Here is an 18,542-nt window from a genome sequence, read left to right as displayed (position 1 = left end):
ATCTTACCAGCGCTGGTTTCCTCCCTTTAGCCAATGTGCCGTGGTTGTGTAAGACGTTAACAGAAGGGAAACTGGGAAGGGTGTAAAGGAACTGTGTGATCTTTGAGCATTTCTGTTTATCTGAAACTGTTCCCAGGTTAAAAGTTTCTTCTTAGGGGGCACCTGGGTAGTTCAGATGGTTAGGCGTCTCTCTTTGGCTCAGGTTGTGATCCAGGATCTTAGGATGGAAACCTGCATTGGGCTCCCTGCAGGGAGCCTGCTTCTCCCTCTGCCTGTGTCTCTGCCTCTTTGTGTGTCTCATGAGTAAATAAATAAAATCTTTAAAAAAAAAAAAAAAGAAGAAGAAGAAGAAGAAGAAGAAAAAGAAGGCCGGAGAAGGCTGAGAAAACTCTGGGGCCCGTGAGTCATGGGTCAGACAGCCTGGGGCTGTGGCATGGCCAGAAGCCAGCTGGAACCTCCCTTGAAAATCTGCACCCCCTCCAATCAGCACCCCCTCCTTGGCAGGGAAGAGCTCTGGGGTAGCCTCACATAGGCCCCGTGTGGAGGAAGCAAACCATAGCTCCACTTGCCTGGAGCTTCCACTTCATTCATTAGTTCATTCATTCATTCATAAAATATTCTTTGAGTCCTCTCTATGTGGGTCCTTACCCTCACAGGGAGGTCAATTTAATGGGGAAGAGAGAGAAGAGGACAGCCCCTGCTGGAGGATGCCGCGGCTGGAGGGCCTAGAGAGGAAGGCCGAAGAAAGAGTAGCGTCCGAGGGGGGGGGCCCAAGGGATGAGTTGGTGTCAGCCAACGAAGGTGCTGTGCTGAGGGCATTCCGGGTGCTTGCTCTCTTAGCCAGGCACAGCTGAATGTTGCTGGGGTTATGAGAGGAGGGAGGAGGAGGTCCCTAGAGGCAGGACCAAATCAGCAAGGGCCTCTCGCACTGGGGGAGAAGGTGGGTTTTTTCCCTTGAGGACAGAGGAACCCCAAACCCTGGCAGATTCCAGAGCCCATGGGGCCGGTAGGACATGGAGTCCAGCTTCCCATTCTCATTCTCAAAGAAGTGGAGACGGGAGCCCGGAGAGGCTGTGAGATCTGCCAGGCCCAGGGCAGAGCCCCAGGTGTCCTGACTTCCAGAACAGGGCTTTTCCCACTGCTCCCATGCCCTCTGTTGTCTCTGCTAAGACCTACTTCTAGGCCCGGGCAGGCACCTGCAAGCATCTGAACACACCCACACCCAGGTGGAGGACAGCAGGGTGCAGGTGGACCGGGGGGAGTGTTTCGAATGCGCTGACCCGGGGCGATGATCCCCTGGGTGGGAGGCGAGCGGGCTTCCGGCAGGGCTGAGAGTTGACTTGCCCCAGATGGGCGAAGTGAGTCACTGGGGAGCCGTGTTCACACTTCCTCCTTCCCCTGGGCTTCGATCCAGCTCCCTGGAGGGAGGCACAGCCCGGATTCCTGGGGCAGCCGGCCTCCTCTGTCCAGGATGGGGTGTCGCGGCCTGCACCCCGACTCGCACACGCCCGCTCTGAGGCCCTGGTAAGTTTCCATTTGGGCTCCGTGGTCTGACTCAGGCTTGACGCACCACGTGGGACGTCGTTGGCTGCAGGAAGTTGTGACCTTCCCTCTCCTACGGCCCAGCTCCCTGCCCTGAGCCTCTTCCCTCCCCCCTCGGGAGGATGATCAGTGGCCGCCAAGACCCGGTGGCTGCCCAGAGGCCAGGTCCCCGGGGACCCTCGGACTGCAGACCAGAGACCTTAAGCGAGGGCCGCCCCCAACCGGAGCCCGCTGCCTGGTGCTCAGGGAGCCAACACCAGAGAGGCAGAAATATCGCTGTCCCCGTGTTACAGAGGCCGCGCGACACTCCTGTGGAGTGAATGACGGTGGCACCCGGCAGCACGAAGCGCCACTGGGGCCTCGTGTCGTGAATGTAGGGCGAGCCTGCTGGCAAGGCGGCGGGTCCTTCTCGTGCCATGTGCAGCTGCCCAGGGAGGTGGGGGGTGGAGGTGGCTGTCACCGGGGGGGCAGTGGCTGGCGGGCGCTGGGGTGGCAGAGAGCGAGTGGGGACGGGTTCTGGCATCAGTGGTGGAAACTCTGCAGCCGGTGGGCGCTGGCCCTGGGGCTCCGGATACGGGGGTGACATTGCTCTTAGGACGAGGTTTGCTTCATGTTGAGTCCTCAGCCCGCAGGCTAAGTATTTATGGCAGGAATGAGTTAGCAACTTGGGGCAGGGTGACTTAAAGATTATTTTACCTTCTTCCTCCTACCGTTTTTTTTTTTTAAGAATAGCTTTCTATTTTAATATTTTATTTATTTATTCATGAGAGACAGAGAGGGGCAGAGACACAGGCAGAGGGAGAAGCTCCCCTACAGGGAGCCTGACGTGGGACTCGATCCCAGGACTCCAGGATCACACCCTGGGCCAAAGGCAGGTGCTAAACCACTGAGCCACCCAGGGATCCCCATTTTTTTTAAGATTTTATTTATTCATTCATGAGAAAGAAAGACAGAGACACAGAGACAGAGACACAGGGAGAGGGAGAAGCAGGCTCCATGCAGGGAGCCCGACATGGAACTCGATCCCAAGTCTCCAGGATCAGGCCCTGGGCTGAAGGCAGCACTAAACTGCTGAGCCACGGGGGCTGCCCAAGAATAGCTTTACTGACCAACCATAAAATTCACCCTTTTATTCTCCCCCCCAAAAAAATTCACCCTTTTAAAGGATTTTTTTCACAAGTAGTTTTTGGTGTATTCACAGAGTTGTACAGATATGACCAGTGTCTAATTTCAGAACATCCTTAATCACCCCAAAAGGAAACCCAACACCCCCCCTCAAAAGGAAACCCCACACCCCCGAGTAGTCACTTCCCATTTCCCCCACCCACCAGCCCCTGGCAACCACTAATCTACTTTCTGTTTCATTGGGTTTGCCTTAATCTGGTCATTTCTATAAGTGGAATCATACGTGGTTTTTTAGGACTGGCCTCTTACACTCAGCATGTGTTCAAGGCACACACATGTGGTAGCATATATCAGTGCTTTGTCCTTTTGTATTGTCGAATATTCCATTGTATGAATACAACATTCTGTTTCTTCATTCATCAGCTGGTGGGCGCTTGGGTTATTTCCATTTTTGGCTATTACAAATAGTGCTGCTGCGGACATTCACGTACAGGTATTTCGTGTGACCTGTTTTCCTTTCTCTTGGATAGATACCTTAGAACAGAGTTGTTGGGGAAATTTTTATGTCATTTGAATTCTTTCCAGTAGGCACATACTTCGTTTATAATAAACCAATATTTTAAAAATAATTTTTTCTGGGGATCCCTGGGTGGCGCAGCGGTTTAGTGCCTGCCTTTGGCCCAGGGCGCGATCCTGGAGACCCGGGATCGAATCCCACGTCGGGCTCCCGGTGCATGGAGCCTGCTTCTCCCTCTGCCTGTGTCTCTGCCTCTCTCTCTCTCTCTGTGTGACTATCATTAATAAATAAAAAATAAAAAATAATAATTTTTTCTGAAAAGATGAGCTGAATCTATAGAAAAAAGGTAGTGGACCAAACTTTGAAACAGGGAATGATGGGCTGGGAGTCAGAACCGAGGCCACCAGTATGTGGGCAGGAAACTAAGCAAATTATCACCCTTCTCAGGGCCTCACCGGTGATGTGGGGGAGGGGCAAGGGTGGGCAGGGCAGCAGCTGAGCTGGATTGAAGACATCTCTGGCCTTTCCCAGCCCTGACAGCTCAAGATCCTAAGGCAGCCTAGGTTTCCACACCTGGTTCGAAAAACACACCAGAGAGGAGGATCCCTGGGGTGCTCAGTGGTTTAGCACCCGCCTTCGGCCCAGGGCATGATCCTGGAGTCCCAGGATCATATTCCCAAATCAGGCTCCCTGAATGAAGCCTGCTTTCCCCCTCTGCCTGTGTCTCTGCCTCTCTCTCTCTCTGTGTCTCTCATGAATAAATAAATAAAATCTTAAAAAAAAAGAAAAGAAAAACACATGAGGGAAATGATCTGGTCTAGTGAGTTCTCTCCCTAAAAGGATGAGTATCCTAAAATTGATAGTTTAGAGAACAAGACCAGACTCAACCCAGAAGAATGTTTTAGGTCACACCCTCTCCAATCTCTGAGAGGTGAGCAGAGAGCTAACTCTATCTGCCTCTTAATCTTCCACTTAATTTTTTAAAAAAGATTTTTATTCATTCATTTGACAGAGAGAGAGAGTACAAGCAAGGGGAGCAGCAGGGAGAGGGAAAAGCAGACTCCCCACTGAGCAGGGAGCCCCGTGCAGGGCTCGATCCCAGGACCCTGAGATCATGACCTGAATCAAAGGCAGACACTTTACTGACTGAGCCATCCAGGTGCCCCAATCTTCCACTTCTCAATGTTTCTCAAACTAAAATGTGCCTACAAAATCCTGGAGATCTTGTTAATATGCAAATGTTGAACCAGTGAGTCTGAAGTGGAAGAGTCTGCTTCTCCCTCTGCCTGTGTCTCTGCTTCTCTCTCTGTGACTCTCATGAATAAATAAAATCTTTTAAAAATAAATAAATTTAATTAAGGAACATATTACATATTACTGGTTTCAGAGGTAGAGATCAGTGATTCATCAGTCTTCTGTAATACTCAGTGCTCATGACATCACATGCCCTCCTTAATGTTCATCACCCAAAAGTAAGTGTTTTTTTTTTTTTTTAATTTTTTTATTTATTTATGATAGTCACAGATAGAGAGAGAGAGGCAGAGACACAGGCAGAGGGAGAAGCAGGCTCCATGCACCAGGAGCCCGACGTGGGATTCGATCCCGGGTCTCCAGGATCGTGCCCTGGGCCAAAGGCAGGCGCCAAACCGCTGCGCCACCCAGGGATCCCCAAAAGTAAGTGTTTTTAAAAGAATCATCATCCAGGGGGCACCTGGCTGGCTCAGCCCATGGAGCATGGGACTCTTAATCTTGGAGTTGTGGGTTCAAGGCCGATGTTGGGTATAGAGATTGCATAAAAATAAAAAAGAATCTTGGGGCACCTGGGGGCCTCATTTGATTAAGCATATGTCTTTTGGTTTCTGCTCAGGTCATGATCTCAAGGTCATGGAATTGAGCCCCACTTTGGGCTCTGCTGAACTTGGAGCCTTCTTGGGATTCTCTTGCTCTTCCTCTCCCTCTCCCTCTGCCTTCCCCACATGCCCCTGCACTGGTCCTCTCTCTAAAACAAAACAAACAAAAAATTTAAAAAAACATCATCCAGACTCCTATTATGTATATACAGATGGACAGATATATAAGGACATTTATTCCAGCATTATTTATCATAGCAAAAAATTAGAGATTATAATTTTCCTACTTTAAAATATATATTGTTTTGATTTTTCACAATGAACATTGCAATGGACTGAATGTTCATGACCCCCCTCCACCCCCACCAAATGTATGTGTTGAAATCCCAACCCCAACGTGATGGCGTGTGGACATGGGGCATTTTAGAGGTGATCGGATCACAAAGGCAGAGACCTCATGATGGGATGAGTGCCCGTTTAAGAAGAGGCCCCAGAGAGATTCCTCACCCCTTCTTCCATGTGAGGATATAGCAAAAAAAATCCTTGTCTATGAACTAGGAAGCAGGTCCTCAGCAGACACCAAATCTGCTTGTGCCTTGATCTTAGACTACCCAGTGTCCAGAACCATAGAAAATAAATTTCTGTTGCTTATAAGCGATCCGGTCTATGGTATTTTGTTACAGCAACCTGGACAGATTCAGACAAACATGTATTCGTAGAAACTGAAAATAGAAAACAAATAAGAGGGCGATGTGTGGGCTAGCTGTCTTGTAACAGAGCAGCCAGCCACAGGCCCCCTCTGGCCCACGGGCCAGGTGCCACTGCACCTGGCCAAGCCTATTTCGTATTTTCTTCTCCCACACCCACAGTGGAAACAGTGTCTGACACCAGGGACTAGCGGTGGAAAATAGGTAATCTGCTTCAGAAACCAAATGCCTCCGACTCTATACTGTCTCCTTAGGGACAAGTGAGAAACCCTGCCAATACCAGGGGCTTGTCCCCGCGATCAGCCTGTCACCTCCCAACTTATAGGCTTGTCTCTGGGAAGCTGGGGTCTCTCTCCATGGCCCCGACTTCGTGGGCTCCCACTCTGTCCTGACTGTACACTCAGGACAGAGTAAACAAAACCCCTGCAGGGAGACAGCTGGGTATGTTCTCTGAGCATTCTGGGGAAAGAAGTCCCCAGTCTAGCTGTGTCTGTTGGGTGATGTACCTGCCTCTTTATCCCACACAGGCTACAGGGCACAGTGGTGACCTTCTCTTTGATAATGATCTCCCCCAACAAATATTAATGCAGCTGTGGGCAGAACATTAAGACTTCCTCCTGCCTGCAGGGAGTTGACAATGTACAATTACAAGTCCAGAAAGCACAAGTACCTCTAAGTTAGGGTCCCGTAGAGACTAAGAGGACTCTGGAATGCTTCCATTCAGGGGTAAGGGTGAGGGGTGCTCCCAATACGTTACCAAATGAAGAAATGCTAACGTGGCTTTACCAAAATTACAGTACATTTTAAATGTTTACATTAAACAAATTGACCCTTTTAAGACACACACCAGTCACGATGCGATTATGCTAGTTGGACGGTGATGGGAATTATAAAAATATTCGTGCACAGCAGATCACAGGCTGTGTGGTAAGCAGACACAAATTTAGGGTTGGCTGGTGGGTGTCTTCTCTCACTCCGACCCGGGACTGCGAGCCACAGTGTGCAATGGTTGGTGCCCAATCCTGTCTGCTCGTTCTCTCTTACACCACACACCTATTTTGTTTTCTCCTCCACATTTATCTCTGCCAGAAATCGCCTTGTATCTTTATTGGCCGACTGTCCCCTTTAGAATTTAAGTGCCACAAGATGGGAGCCTCCTCCGTCCATGTCACTGCTTTCTGGCACATGGTAGGTGCTCCATACCTTTTGGTTCAATGAGTAGACACAGGATATCCTCGTGGATGTGACAGCAGGTGCATACGCATATACAATGGGATTTCATGATAAGAAATAGTGCATGATGGTTCCCAGAGAAGCAGCTTGTATGAAGGAAGTGCAGAGCCCTGCTCCAGGGCTCCGGTCCTCGCTCAGCTGCTATCTGCCAAGTAACCTTGGGCCAAATGCAACTCTTTCCCAAGGCTCAGTTTCCCTATTGGTAACATGGGGGGAGGGACAGACTGGCAAATCTCTGGGGTCTCCCTGACCCTGGCATCCTATGGATTCACAGAGGTGATACGTGGGCTGGATTTTCAGAAATGAGTGTGTGGGGAGGAAAGGGGAAGGTGTTCTCCATCTCCAACTGCTCTTCTCTCTGAAGCATGGCATTATGAGGGGAAAATCTATTTAAGAGATCATTGCTAGGTGAAAAAAACAAGGTTCAGAAGGGTTTATCTAGAACAATCTCATTTTAGCAAAAATCCATAATCATACTTCTACCTATAGAAAAGGTTGAAGAGTACACAGCACACTGTTGTGTCCCATCCCAGAGGGACATTTTAGGGAGCTGTCCCTTCTCGTGCTTTGGACTTATATAGCACCCAAATTGTATGTTGAATGCATTTTATTTGTAACCAGTTTTTTAATAAAGTTAAAACGTTAACCTCTTTACATTGAATTGATTTTTTAAAAAGATTTATTTATTTATTTTAGAAAGAGAGAGCGAGCGAGTGCAGAGAGAAAGAGTGAGAGCCGGGATGGGAGGGGCAGATAAATACATATATCCTTAATCAATATATTTGTGAAAATTCATCAAGCTGTATACCTATGATTTTTGTACTTTTCTATACATGTATCTGTATATTTAAAAATCAGTAAAGAAAAAAATAAATAAATAAAATAAAAAAATAAAAACCAGTAAAGAGTTAACAAAAAAGAGTACAGGTGCTCAAGCAGTTCCATCCTAAAACCGAGGTAGGAGGGACCCCTGCCCTAGGTTTTACTTTAAAAGACCCTGCTCAGTAGCAAGTCCACACAGCCAGAGGGATATGCCCCCCACCCACCTGCAAAGCCTATAGTCTCATTCCTTCACCTGGCTCCAGGTACCCAAATTGTTGTTGTTGTTTTTAAGATTTTATTTATTTATTTGAGACAGAGCATGTGAGAGTGTGATCACAAGTGAGGAGAGCAGTGCCAAGGGAGAGGGAGAAGCAGGCCCCTCCCTGAGCAGAGAGCCCGATGTGGGCCTCTATCCCAGGACCCTGAGATCACGACCTGAGCTGAAGGCAGATGCTCAACCAACTGGAACACCCAGGCGCCCCCTCACACACTGGTACTCTTGTTCTAGACCTTGCAAATGTTTGAGGTGAGGCTGTATCTAGGGCCTACTCCCAGAAAGGATGGGATACTAGGATTTTTTAAAAGCTTCTCAGCTGATTCTTATATGCAGCCAGAGTTGAGATGCTCTGTTTTAAGATAGCCTTTGATTAGTTTTAATGGAGCTAATGTATTCTTTCCTTTATGGTCTGTGTCTTGTTGTATGTTTATTTGTTTAATCTTTAGAAACCTATCATTATGAGGCACCTGGGTGGCTCAGTTGGCTAAGCATCTGCCTGCATCTCGGATCATGATCCCGGGATCCTGGGATGGAGCCCCTTATTGGGCTCCCCGCTCAGCAGGAGTCTTTTTCTCCCTCTGTCCCTCCCCCAGCTCGTGCTCACTCTCATAAATAAATAAAATCTTAAAAAAAAAAAAAAAAAAAAAGAGGGATCCCTGGGTGGCGCAGCGGTTTGGCGCCTGCCTTTGGCCCAGGGCGCGATCCTGGAGACCCGGGATCGAACCCCACGTCGGGCTCCCGGTGCATGGAGCCTGCTTCTCCCTCTGCCTATGTCTCTGCCTCTCTCTCTCTCTCTCTGTGTGACTATCATAAATAAATTAAAAAAAAAAAAAAAAGAAACCCTTCTTTTTACCCTGAGCTCATAACAATCATCCTATATTTTTCTGAAAGTTTTAAAAGTTTTGCTTTCGTACTTAATATCTGGATTGATTTTTGTATTCCTGTAGTGAGATAAGCACCATTGTGTTTCTTTCCAAACGGGCTACAGATGATCCCAGTACCATTCCCTCGCCAGTCTGTCTTTGTGCAGGTTGGTTCTGCCACCCATTCAGGTTGTGGGTCTGCCCTGGGACTCTTTCCTGATCTTACTGGTAGGCTTCCTTTTTTGCAATTAATATTTATGACTCGTGTGATTTTTTTAATTTTTCCATGGGGAAAAAAAAAAAAAAACAACAACCTAGTACTCTTAGGAAAGACTCTGAAACTCATTCACCCAGATCCATGATTGCTAATGGTGTTAAAATGACACCACTCCCAACATGTTTCTGAATTTAACAGGGATCACACTTCAAGCAAAAGGAGAGAAGCTCTAGCAGTGACATTTCAGCTGAGCTAGCTGTTGAGTGGGGTGCGATGGGGGAGGCAGCCAGTAGCAGTGTCCAGGAGCCCCTGAAGTCATCCCTCCTGGGAAAGCAGCCCCTGTTGGACACATAGGCCAATCCTAGCACACAGGTAAGCATTTCACAGAAATGGGGCAGGGGGAATTTGAGGAATTTGCTTACTTCTCAAGTAGACAGAGGGGGAGATTGGAGACAGGAAGACTAGAGAAGTATTTGGCTGGCCCCTGCCATTTATCTGGGATTTCTGGTATTGGAGGAATCTGCATCCATACCTAGTCGCTGACCCTGATCCTTTCTCCAGGGCCAAATGCAGCCTTTGTAAGACAGAATGAACTCTATTTATTTTTTTTAATTAATTAATTTATTTATGATAGACATAGAGAGAGAGAGAGAGGCAGAGACACAGGAGGAGGGAGAAGCAGGCTCCATGCCGGGAGCCCGACGCAGAACTCGATCCCGGGACTCCAGGATCACGCCCTGGGCCAAAGGCAGGCGCTAAACCACTGAGCCACCCAGGGATCCCCACTCTATTTAAAGTGTCACTGGGGGGACACCTGGGTGGCTCAGTGGTTTAGCACCTGCCACTGGCCCAGGGCATGGTCCTGGAGTCCTGGGATCGAGTCTTTTTTTTTTTTTTTTTTAAGATTTTATTTATTCATTCATGAGAGACAGAGAGAGGCAGTGACACAGGCAGAGGGAGAAGCAGGCTCCATGCAAGGAGCCCGACGTGGGACTCGATCCCGGGTCCCCAGGATCACGCCCTGGGCCAAAGGCAGGCGCTAAACCGCTGAGCCACCCAGGGATCCCCCTGGGATCGAGTCTTATATCAGGATCCCCACAGGGAGCCTGCTTCTCCCTCTGCCTGTGTCTCTACCTCTCTGTGTGTCCCTCATGAATAAATAAATAAAATATTTAAAATAAATAAAGTGTCAGTGGTTTTTTTTTTTTGTTTTGTTTTTTAGATGACTGTCTACCTTAGTGAAAACAAAGCACTAGATTCTTAGACCTTGAAGACTAGGGTTTGAGCACCGGCTCTGCCATCCTCAGAACTGAATTCAGATCTCAGTTTCCTCCTTTATAAAGTTAGGGTAATGCTGCCCCAATCCAAAAGTTCTACTGAGGGGCACCTGGCTGGCTTCATTAGAAGAGCTATGCGACTCTTGATCTGGGGGGTCGTGAGTTCGAGTCCCACTTTGGTTGTAGAGATAACTTAAATGAATAAAACTTTTAAAACTTAAAAAAATTTTTTTCTAATGAGCTGAAGTCTTGGAAAGGGCTTGGTAAGCTGTACAGCTCCTGACAAGTGCTAGCTGTGTGGATAAGATGCTCATCCAGCCCCTTGTTGAAAGTCATCCGGAACAATTACACTAGAGCCTCTCCTAAGGGAGAAAGAAAGAGGTATTTGAGTTGATGTTTTGTAATTCACTTACCCTAAATAACACTGGGCAAGAGCTGAATCACAGCACATGAATTATAGCCTGGACATAAGATTGTTGGAAACATTCCCCAACATTTTTAGCCAAAACATTGTTCATTCCTCAATGTTCTCTCTCTTCTGCATCCCACACCCAGCCAAGGACTGACTCAGCCTTAAGGGAGAAGTAGCTTGAATTCAACAACACTGTATTTAACATCTCTTTTTTAAAAGTATATTTATTTATTTTAAGTGGGCTCCACACTCAATGTGGGGCTTGAACTCACAACCCTGAGATCAAGAGTTGCAGGCTCTTCTGAAGAACCCTCCAGGTGCTCCGTATTTAACACCTTCCTATATTCCTACACTGAGCCAGACATCTTCAGGTAAGGAGGGCCCCAGCACCAGAGGTCCTCAAGAGACCAAAGCAGAAGTTGTCAGAGATGTCATAAAGTGACACAGGCGTTAGTGAGAGGATGTACTAAGGGATAAACATTACAATTCCTTCCAGCTCTAAAGTTGTACGTGGAGGGATCCCTGGGTGGCGCAGCAGTTTGGCGCCTGCCTTTGGCCCAGGGCGCGATCCTGGAGACCCGGGATCGAATCCCACATCAGGCTCCCGGTGCATGGAGCCTGCTTCTCCCTCTGCCTATGTCTCTGCCTCTATCTCTCTCTCTCTGTGACTATCATAAATAAATAAAAATTAAAAAATAAATAAATAAAGTTGTACGTGGAAAAGCTCCCACCCTCTAGAATCAGACAACCTAATTAGGGAGATAAGGCACGAACCACATGAGTATGTGTAGAAAAAGGCTAAAATGAGTACAATGAAGAAACGGCTCTGAGAGCTCAGAGACCAGTAGGGCCTGGGGAGGGATGCATTCCTGGAGGTGAATCTTGACTCACAGGCATAGGGCTGGGAAGGGAGAAAGGGAGGAGAAAAGACAAGTGTGGGAAGAGGCAGCGGACAATATTAGCGAAGACTGGAATCCAATCCAACAACCACATACAAACCAAGTACATCTCTGAGGCAGATACAAACAAATAGGAATTTTAGTCCCGAAGAAATTCTGAAATACCTCTTGGTGTCAGTCACATGACTTCTTCAAGCTGAAACCTGTTGGTTCTGTGGCAACAGGGTAGGTGGTTCTTTGTTTGGGGCAGCCATCCACTGGAATAAGGTGGAAACCTGACCCAACGATGGCCCATTAGCATCGTGATGAGAGCAGGCTTCTGGACTCATTCTTGCATTTGCTCCTCCATCAACGCTTTTGCAATCCATTACCCACGTGATAGCCACTTCCATTTTGGAGCACCTGGCAGACTCAGTAGAGCATGCAATGCCTGATCTCAGAGTGGAGAGTTCAAGCCCCACCAGAATTGGGGTAGAGTTTACTTAAAAATAATAATAATAAAGGGACACCTGGGTGGCTCAGCAATTGAGTGTCTGCCTTTGGCTCAGGGCATGATCCCACATTGAGCTCCCTGTGGGGAGCCTGCTTCTCCCTTTGTCTGTGTCTCTGCCCCTCTCCCTGTGCCTCTCATGAATGAATTGATAAATAAAATCTTAAAATATAATAATAAAAATTTTTTTTAAAGGTTGCAGGTTGAAATAAGTATAAGGAAGAAAGAGAAAGGAAGAGAAAGGTGTTCTTGATGGTCAAAAAGGCCTAAGGAGGGGCACCTGGGTGGCCCGGTGGTTGGGCCTCTGCCTTTGGCTCGGGGCATGATTCTGGAGTCCTGGGATCAAGTCCCCCATCGGGCTCCCTGCATACAGTCTGCTTCTCCCTCTGCCTGTGTCTCTGCTTCTCTCTCTGTGTCTCTCATGAATAAATAGACAACAACAACAAAAAAGGCCTAAGGAAGTGCTACTTGAGATCTACCTGATGTGGAGAGACTTCCACGTGCAGATCTCAAGAAAAAGCAATAGAGGCAGAGGAAACAGCAGAGATAAAGTCTGGAGCCAGGAAAAAGCATCGCGTATCTGAATGACCATTGCAAGGATTGGTGGCCTTTTTTTTTTTTTTTTTAACTGGATGAAACATGTGAGTTTAACCCAGCAAGGCACTCCTTGGAGCTGGCTATAGGATAGGCATGGCTTAATAAATCAGCCTCCATGACTTGGGACAACCTAAGTTGGAAGGCTTGGGCCAGCTGTCACTAAAGGGTGGGTCCTTGACCTGTAACTGACAATCAGAGTGCACAGATTTTAGGGCAGCAGGATTGCAGCTGAGGGGAGGGAGGAGTACAGCTTGCTAGTCAGTGGGAGGTGGCTAATCCAACCGGGCAAATTCTCCTTATGTGCTGGATGTTGCTGCAGCCTTGTAGAGCTCATGAGCACTCACACACATTCTCAGCTCTGCAAGGCATGCAGGGGCATCTTCATCCTCATATTGGAGACAAGGAAGTGGAAGCAAAATAACCTGCCTGTGACACTGTAAGCTACAAGCTAGGCCGAGACCCAGTCTTCCTGACCACTGATGGAGCGCTCGTTCCTTAAGACTGCCACATGGACCCTGAGAACTCTGAAGGGATGGGACACCTGGGTGGCTCACTGGTTGGGCGTCTGCCTTAGGCTCAGGGCTTGATCCCAGGGTCCTAGGATCAAGTCCCACAGTGGGCTTCCTACAGGGAGCCTGCTTCTCCCTTTGCCTATGTCTCTGCCTCTCACTCTGGGTCTCTCATGACTAAATAAATAAAATCTTCTTAAAAAAAAAAAAAGAACTCTGAAAGGCTGACGAGTGGGGAGATGCCCAATCCTTCCTTTTCTCAGCCCGTCTTTGCATCTTTAATTATAAAAATGCCACTTTCCATTTCCAGACACAATTTCTAGAGCCTCTATTCCTCCAAATCCATGTTCAACTTTCTATCACATCCTCATTAATATTTACTGATAAGGTAAATGTATTATTTCGAATGGAAGAATATTGCATTTGCAAAAGGGATAAATCTTAAATCAATGACACAAGCAATTTTGGGGAGCAGCAGCATCCAATAGAAATATGTGAGCCATACATGTAATTTAAAATCCTCTAGTAGTCATATTCAAAACAAAAAGGGACAGGGTTGGGGCACCTGGTTGGCTCAGTTGTTAAGCATCTGACTCTTGCTTTGGCTCCGGTCATGACCTCATAGTCATGAGATTGAACACAGCATCCAGCTCTGCGCTCAGCACAGAATCTGCTTGAGATTCTCTCCCTCTGCCCCTCGCACACTCGTTCTCTCTCTCAAAATAAATAAATCTTTTTTTTTTTTTAAAGGGGACTGGAGATCTCTGGGTGGCTCACTGGTTTTGCACCTGCCTTTGGCCCAGGGTGTGATCCTGGAGTCCCGGGATCAAGTCCCACATCAGGCTCCCTTCATGGGGCCTGCTTCTCCCTCTGCCTGTGTCTCTGCCTCTCTCTGTCTCTCTATTTGTCTCTCATGAATAAATAAATAAAATCTTAAAAAAAAGGGGGGGACAGGGTTAATTTTATTTTATTTTGTATTAATTTTAATATATTTTAGTATATAAAAATATTGTTTAAAACATAATATAGGGATCCCTGGGTGGCGCAGCGGTTTAGCGCCTGCGTTTGGCCCAGGGCACGATCCTGGAGACCTGGGATCGAATCCCACATCGAGCTCCCAGTGCATGGAGCCTGCTTCTCCCTCTGCCTGTGTCTCTGCCTCTCTCTCTCTCTGTGACTATCATACATAAATAAATAAAAATTAAAAAAAAAACATAATATAGTGGTCATCGGCAGCACATATACTAAAACATAATTAATATAAAATATTAAGGAGATAGCTTAAATTCTTTTTTTCTAGTATTAAGTCTTCAAAACCTGGTGAGCATTTTATACTGGCAGTACATTTTAGCCTGGACTAGCCATATTCCAAATGGGCAATACCACTTGTGGCTAGTGGCTACTGTACCAGACACTGCAGCTCTCAGAGTAGAATTGCTAGTGTTCAGAGGTGCCTGGATGGCTCAGGCAGTGGAGCACGAGACTCTTGATCTTGGGGTTGTAGGTTCAAGCCCCCACATTGGGTGTAGAGATTACTTAAAAAAAAAAAAAAAAACAGAATTGCTAGTGTCTGAAGCTGGCCAGTATGAATTTGGCAGACACCTTTTTTCTTCTCTTTAGAATGAGAGCACTCAGTGTAGGGGAGGGGCAGAGGGAGAGGAGAATCTTAAGCAGGCTCTGTGCTGAGTGAGGATCCTGGTGTGGTGCTCCATCTCACGACCCTGAGATCATGACCTGAGCCAAAATCAAGAGTCCTACACTCAACGGACTGAGCCACCCAGGTGCCCCAGCAGGCATCTTTTTTTTTGGGGTGGGGGGCAATGTGTCTTCTAAGGTCCCTCCTGTCACACTAGAAGAGCATGTATCCCCCAAGAAATAGAAATGAAAAGGAACTATAGTTAACTTGACTTTCAAAGTTGTGGAAGATTAAACTAGAAGGGCTCTCTGAGATTCTTTGGTCCAGAAGTCAGCAAACTTCAGCCCCTGGACCATATCTGGCTCCCTGCTTGTTTTATTCTACGGCCTGGGGCATTCTACAATGGCTTTTACATATTTAATGGTTAAAAAGTAATTGAAGGAAGAATAATGCTTCCAGACACAGGAATACTACATGAAATTCAAAATTCAGTGTCCATAATAAAGTTTAATTGGAACATCTTCACACTCATTTGCTTACATTTTGTCTGTGGCTGTTTTTGAGTACAATGGCAGAGTGGAGTAGCCACCACAGAGACAATATGGCCCATCAAGCCCAACATGGTAACGGTCTGGACTTTTTTAAAAAAGATTTTACTGGGATCCCTGGGTGGCGCAGCGGTTTGGCGCCTGCCTTTGGCCCAGGGCGCGATCCTGGAGACCGGGGATCGAATCCCACGTCGGGCTCCCGGTGCATGGAGCCTGCTTCTCCCTCTGCCTGTGTCTCTGCGCCTCTCTCTCTCTCTCTGTGGCTATCATAAATAAATTAAAAATTAAAAAAAATATTAAAAAAAAAGATTTTATTTATTCATTCATGAGAGATACACAGAGAGAGGAAGAGACACAGGCAGAGAGAGAAGCAGGCTCCATGCAGGGACCCGACGTGGGACTCAATCCCGGGTCTCCAGGATCACACCCTGGGTTGAAGGTGGCGCTAAACCGCTGAGCCACCCGGGCTGCCCACAGTTTGGCCTTTTACAGAAGTTGGCTGAGCCCTGGACTAGATCAGCAGCTCCCATTCTTTTTTATTTTCTTTTTATGATTTTATTTATTTATTTGACAAAGAGAGAACAAGCAGGAGGAGTGGCAGGCTCCCTGGGGAGCCTGATGTGGGATTCGATCCCAGGACCCTGGGATCATGACTTGAGCCAAAGGCAGACACTTAACTGATGGAACCACCCAGGTGCCCCAGCAACTCCCATTCTGTTGTTGAGGAATTGAGGCACGGAGAGAAAATGACTAGCCGGAGATCACAGTCTGCCAAGGCCAAATGAGCAACCTTGGTTCCCTGTTAGGGCTCTTCTCACCACACTACCACATCAGCACATCAGAAGCATCTCGATTTATCATGACAATGACCAATTGGTCCTTGGTCCTTTTGTCTGTTTTCTCTCAGCTCTTTCCCACACTCAGGCATGATCTGGGCGTTAGAATGAGACGGCTGCCTCTGTAACCTCAAGAGGGCAGCCCTAGCTAAGGTGTCTCCAAAGTGCACTGTCTTATCCAAGAGAACCAAAATCAAATCAATATATGGTCCTGTCCCCCCCGCCCCCAAAAAAAAAGAAGAAAGAAAGAGAGAGAGAGAAGAAAGAAAGAAGAAAGAAAGGAAAGAAAGAAAGAAAGAAAGAAAGAAAGAAAGAAAGAAAGAAAGAAAGAAAGAAAGAAAGAAAGAAAAGAGAATGAAGTGGATCAGAAGGGCCTGAATTGGTTTTGTTGATGATATGCATACATATGAGTGTAAATGTAAGACATTCATTTTATTTTAAACCAATTGCTAGGGATCCCTGGGTGGCGCAGCGGTTTAGCGCCTGCCTTTGGCCCAGGGAGCGATCCTGGAGATCCGGGATCGAATCCCATGTTGGGCTCCCGGTGCATGGAGCCTGCTTCTCCCTCTGCCTGTGTCTCTGCCTCTCTCTCTCTCTCTGTGACTACCATAAATAAATAAAAATTAAAAAAAAATTGCCCAAGGTGAATTCAAGTACACACACAAAAAACATCCCCACGTCTAGCTAGAAAAGAAGACACAGAAGCCAAATCAGCAGCAAAAGAGAGGTATTTCAGAAAGAAACACACATTAAACACACACACCCCTTTCTATTGGGGGAACATGGAGAATAAATTAGTTCCCCTTACAGTCCTAGGGACATTTTTAAGTATGTGACTGGAGCTGTGCTCATGACCCAGATTTGTCCTTGTTCTGAGTGGGCTGAAGAAGATGCTCCATCTCTTCATTTGGGGAAGGAATGGGGCTATGGGGCTGGCAGCCTAGTATCACTGAGGTATTTATGAAGTATAATTAATGTTTGCAGCAGGTTTGGGGATCCTCCAGATTAAAAGGTGCCCTGTGCAAGGTGCAAGATGGATGGGTGTTACTTCAAGGGCAGGTACATTCTGTGGGTGTCACCACTGTTGTTGTTTACCAAGGCAGGAGGGGACAAAAGTAGGTTAAGACCATGTGGCACAATCCTTCGACGTGACCCAGAACAGGAAACGTGTATAGGGAAACTATCGCATCAGATGGTATAGAGCAATTTCACAGAGAATGCACAAATCCCCAGAGGCAGAATGGTTGGCTTCATGACACCTAATCATGCCTAGAAGGAATCCATTGGGGCTAATTAGAAAAACACATATGGCACTTCCAGCTTTACAAGGAAGTGGGCTGAGTTGCATTACTCAGCACACATCTTTCCTCAGCTTGAGCTTGACTTCTGAGATCTTCTGAGAACTGACTATTTTTTCTAGGTAATACTAAAAGGCCTGGTGCTGGGTAACAGCAGGAACTAAGCTGGAAGTCTAATTAAGCATCCCCGTATTACAACACTTAAAAACACTTATGGGAATCCCAGTGAGTTCCTAATGTTTAATTTCTAGATTTAATCCTAAATTGCTCCACTGAATCCTCTCGTATGACCTTGGCTAATTATGTAATATCTAATCACCAGTGATAATGAAAAATTGAAAATGATGGCATGAGTTGATTTACTTCTCCTTGCAGATATTCCATCAGAACCAAAGATTAGGGAATAAAACCTTAGCATGGGGCACCTGGCTGGCTCAGTCAATAGAGCATGTGGCCCTTGATCTCAGGGTCAGAGTTTGAGCCCCACGTTGGGGGTAGAGTTTACTTGAGAAAAAAAAAAAAACACCTTAGCATATAGGAAGTTGCTTTCAAACTCCAGCAATTAAGTATATTACTTACTTTAGTCCCTGGAATGGTAAGAAAATGGAAATGCACTGAATGGGAATTTTTTTTCTTATTCTTATCAGTTAGAACTTTGGTCTAGATCAGTACTATAATACATAGGAAAATCATATAGATTTATCATGAAAATAAATAGTCTGTTAAGTGTCTGACTCTCGATTTCAGCTCAGGTCACACATGATCTTAGGGGCATGAGATTGAGCCCTGCATCAGGCCCCATGCTCAGTGCAAGTCTGTGAGATTCTCTCCCTCTCCCTCTGCCCCACCCCCTGCCAGTGCACTCATGCTCTCTCTCTCTCTCTCTC

At 46.8% G+C, this 18,542-nt stretch overlaps 1 long non-coding RNA gene across 1 annotated transcript in view; it reads left to right on the top strand.

Moving 5' to 3' along the window:
* The first annotated feature begins 1,319 nt into the window (after positions 1 to 1,319).
* LOC140634382 (uncharacterized) overlaps positions 1,320 to 18,542 on the top strand; it is a 25,363-nt gene continuing 8,140 nt past the window's right edge. Inside the window, exons 1-2 of the long non-coding RNA XR_012031885.1 lie at positions 1,320 to 1,524; positions 9,352 to 9,525. This is a non-coding gene — a long non-coding RNA (uncharacterized lncRNA). The remainder of the gene's footprint in view (positions 1,525 to 9,351; positions 9,526 to 18,542) is intronic.

This window comes from Canis lupus, chromosome 5 (genome assembly GCF_048164855.1).
Source record: "Canis lupus baileyi chromosome 5, mCanLup2.hap1, whole genome shotgun sequence".
NCBI lineage: Eukaryota > Metazoa > Chordata > Mammalia > Carnivora > Canidae > Canis > Canis lupus.
Note: the sequence above shows the minus strand (reverse complement) of the source record. Positions and strands in the feature narration are given on the sequence as shown.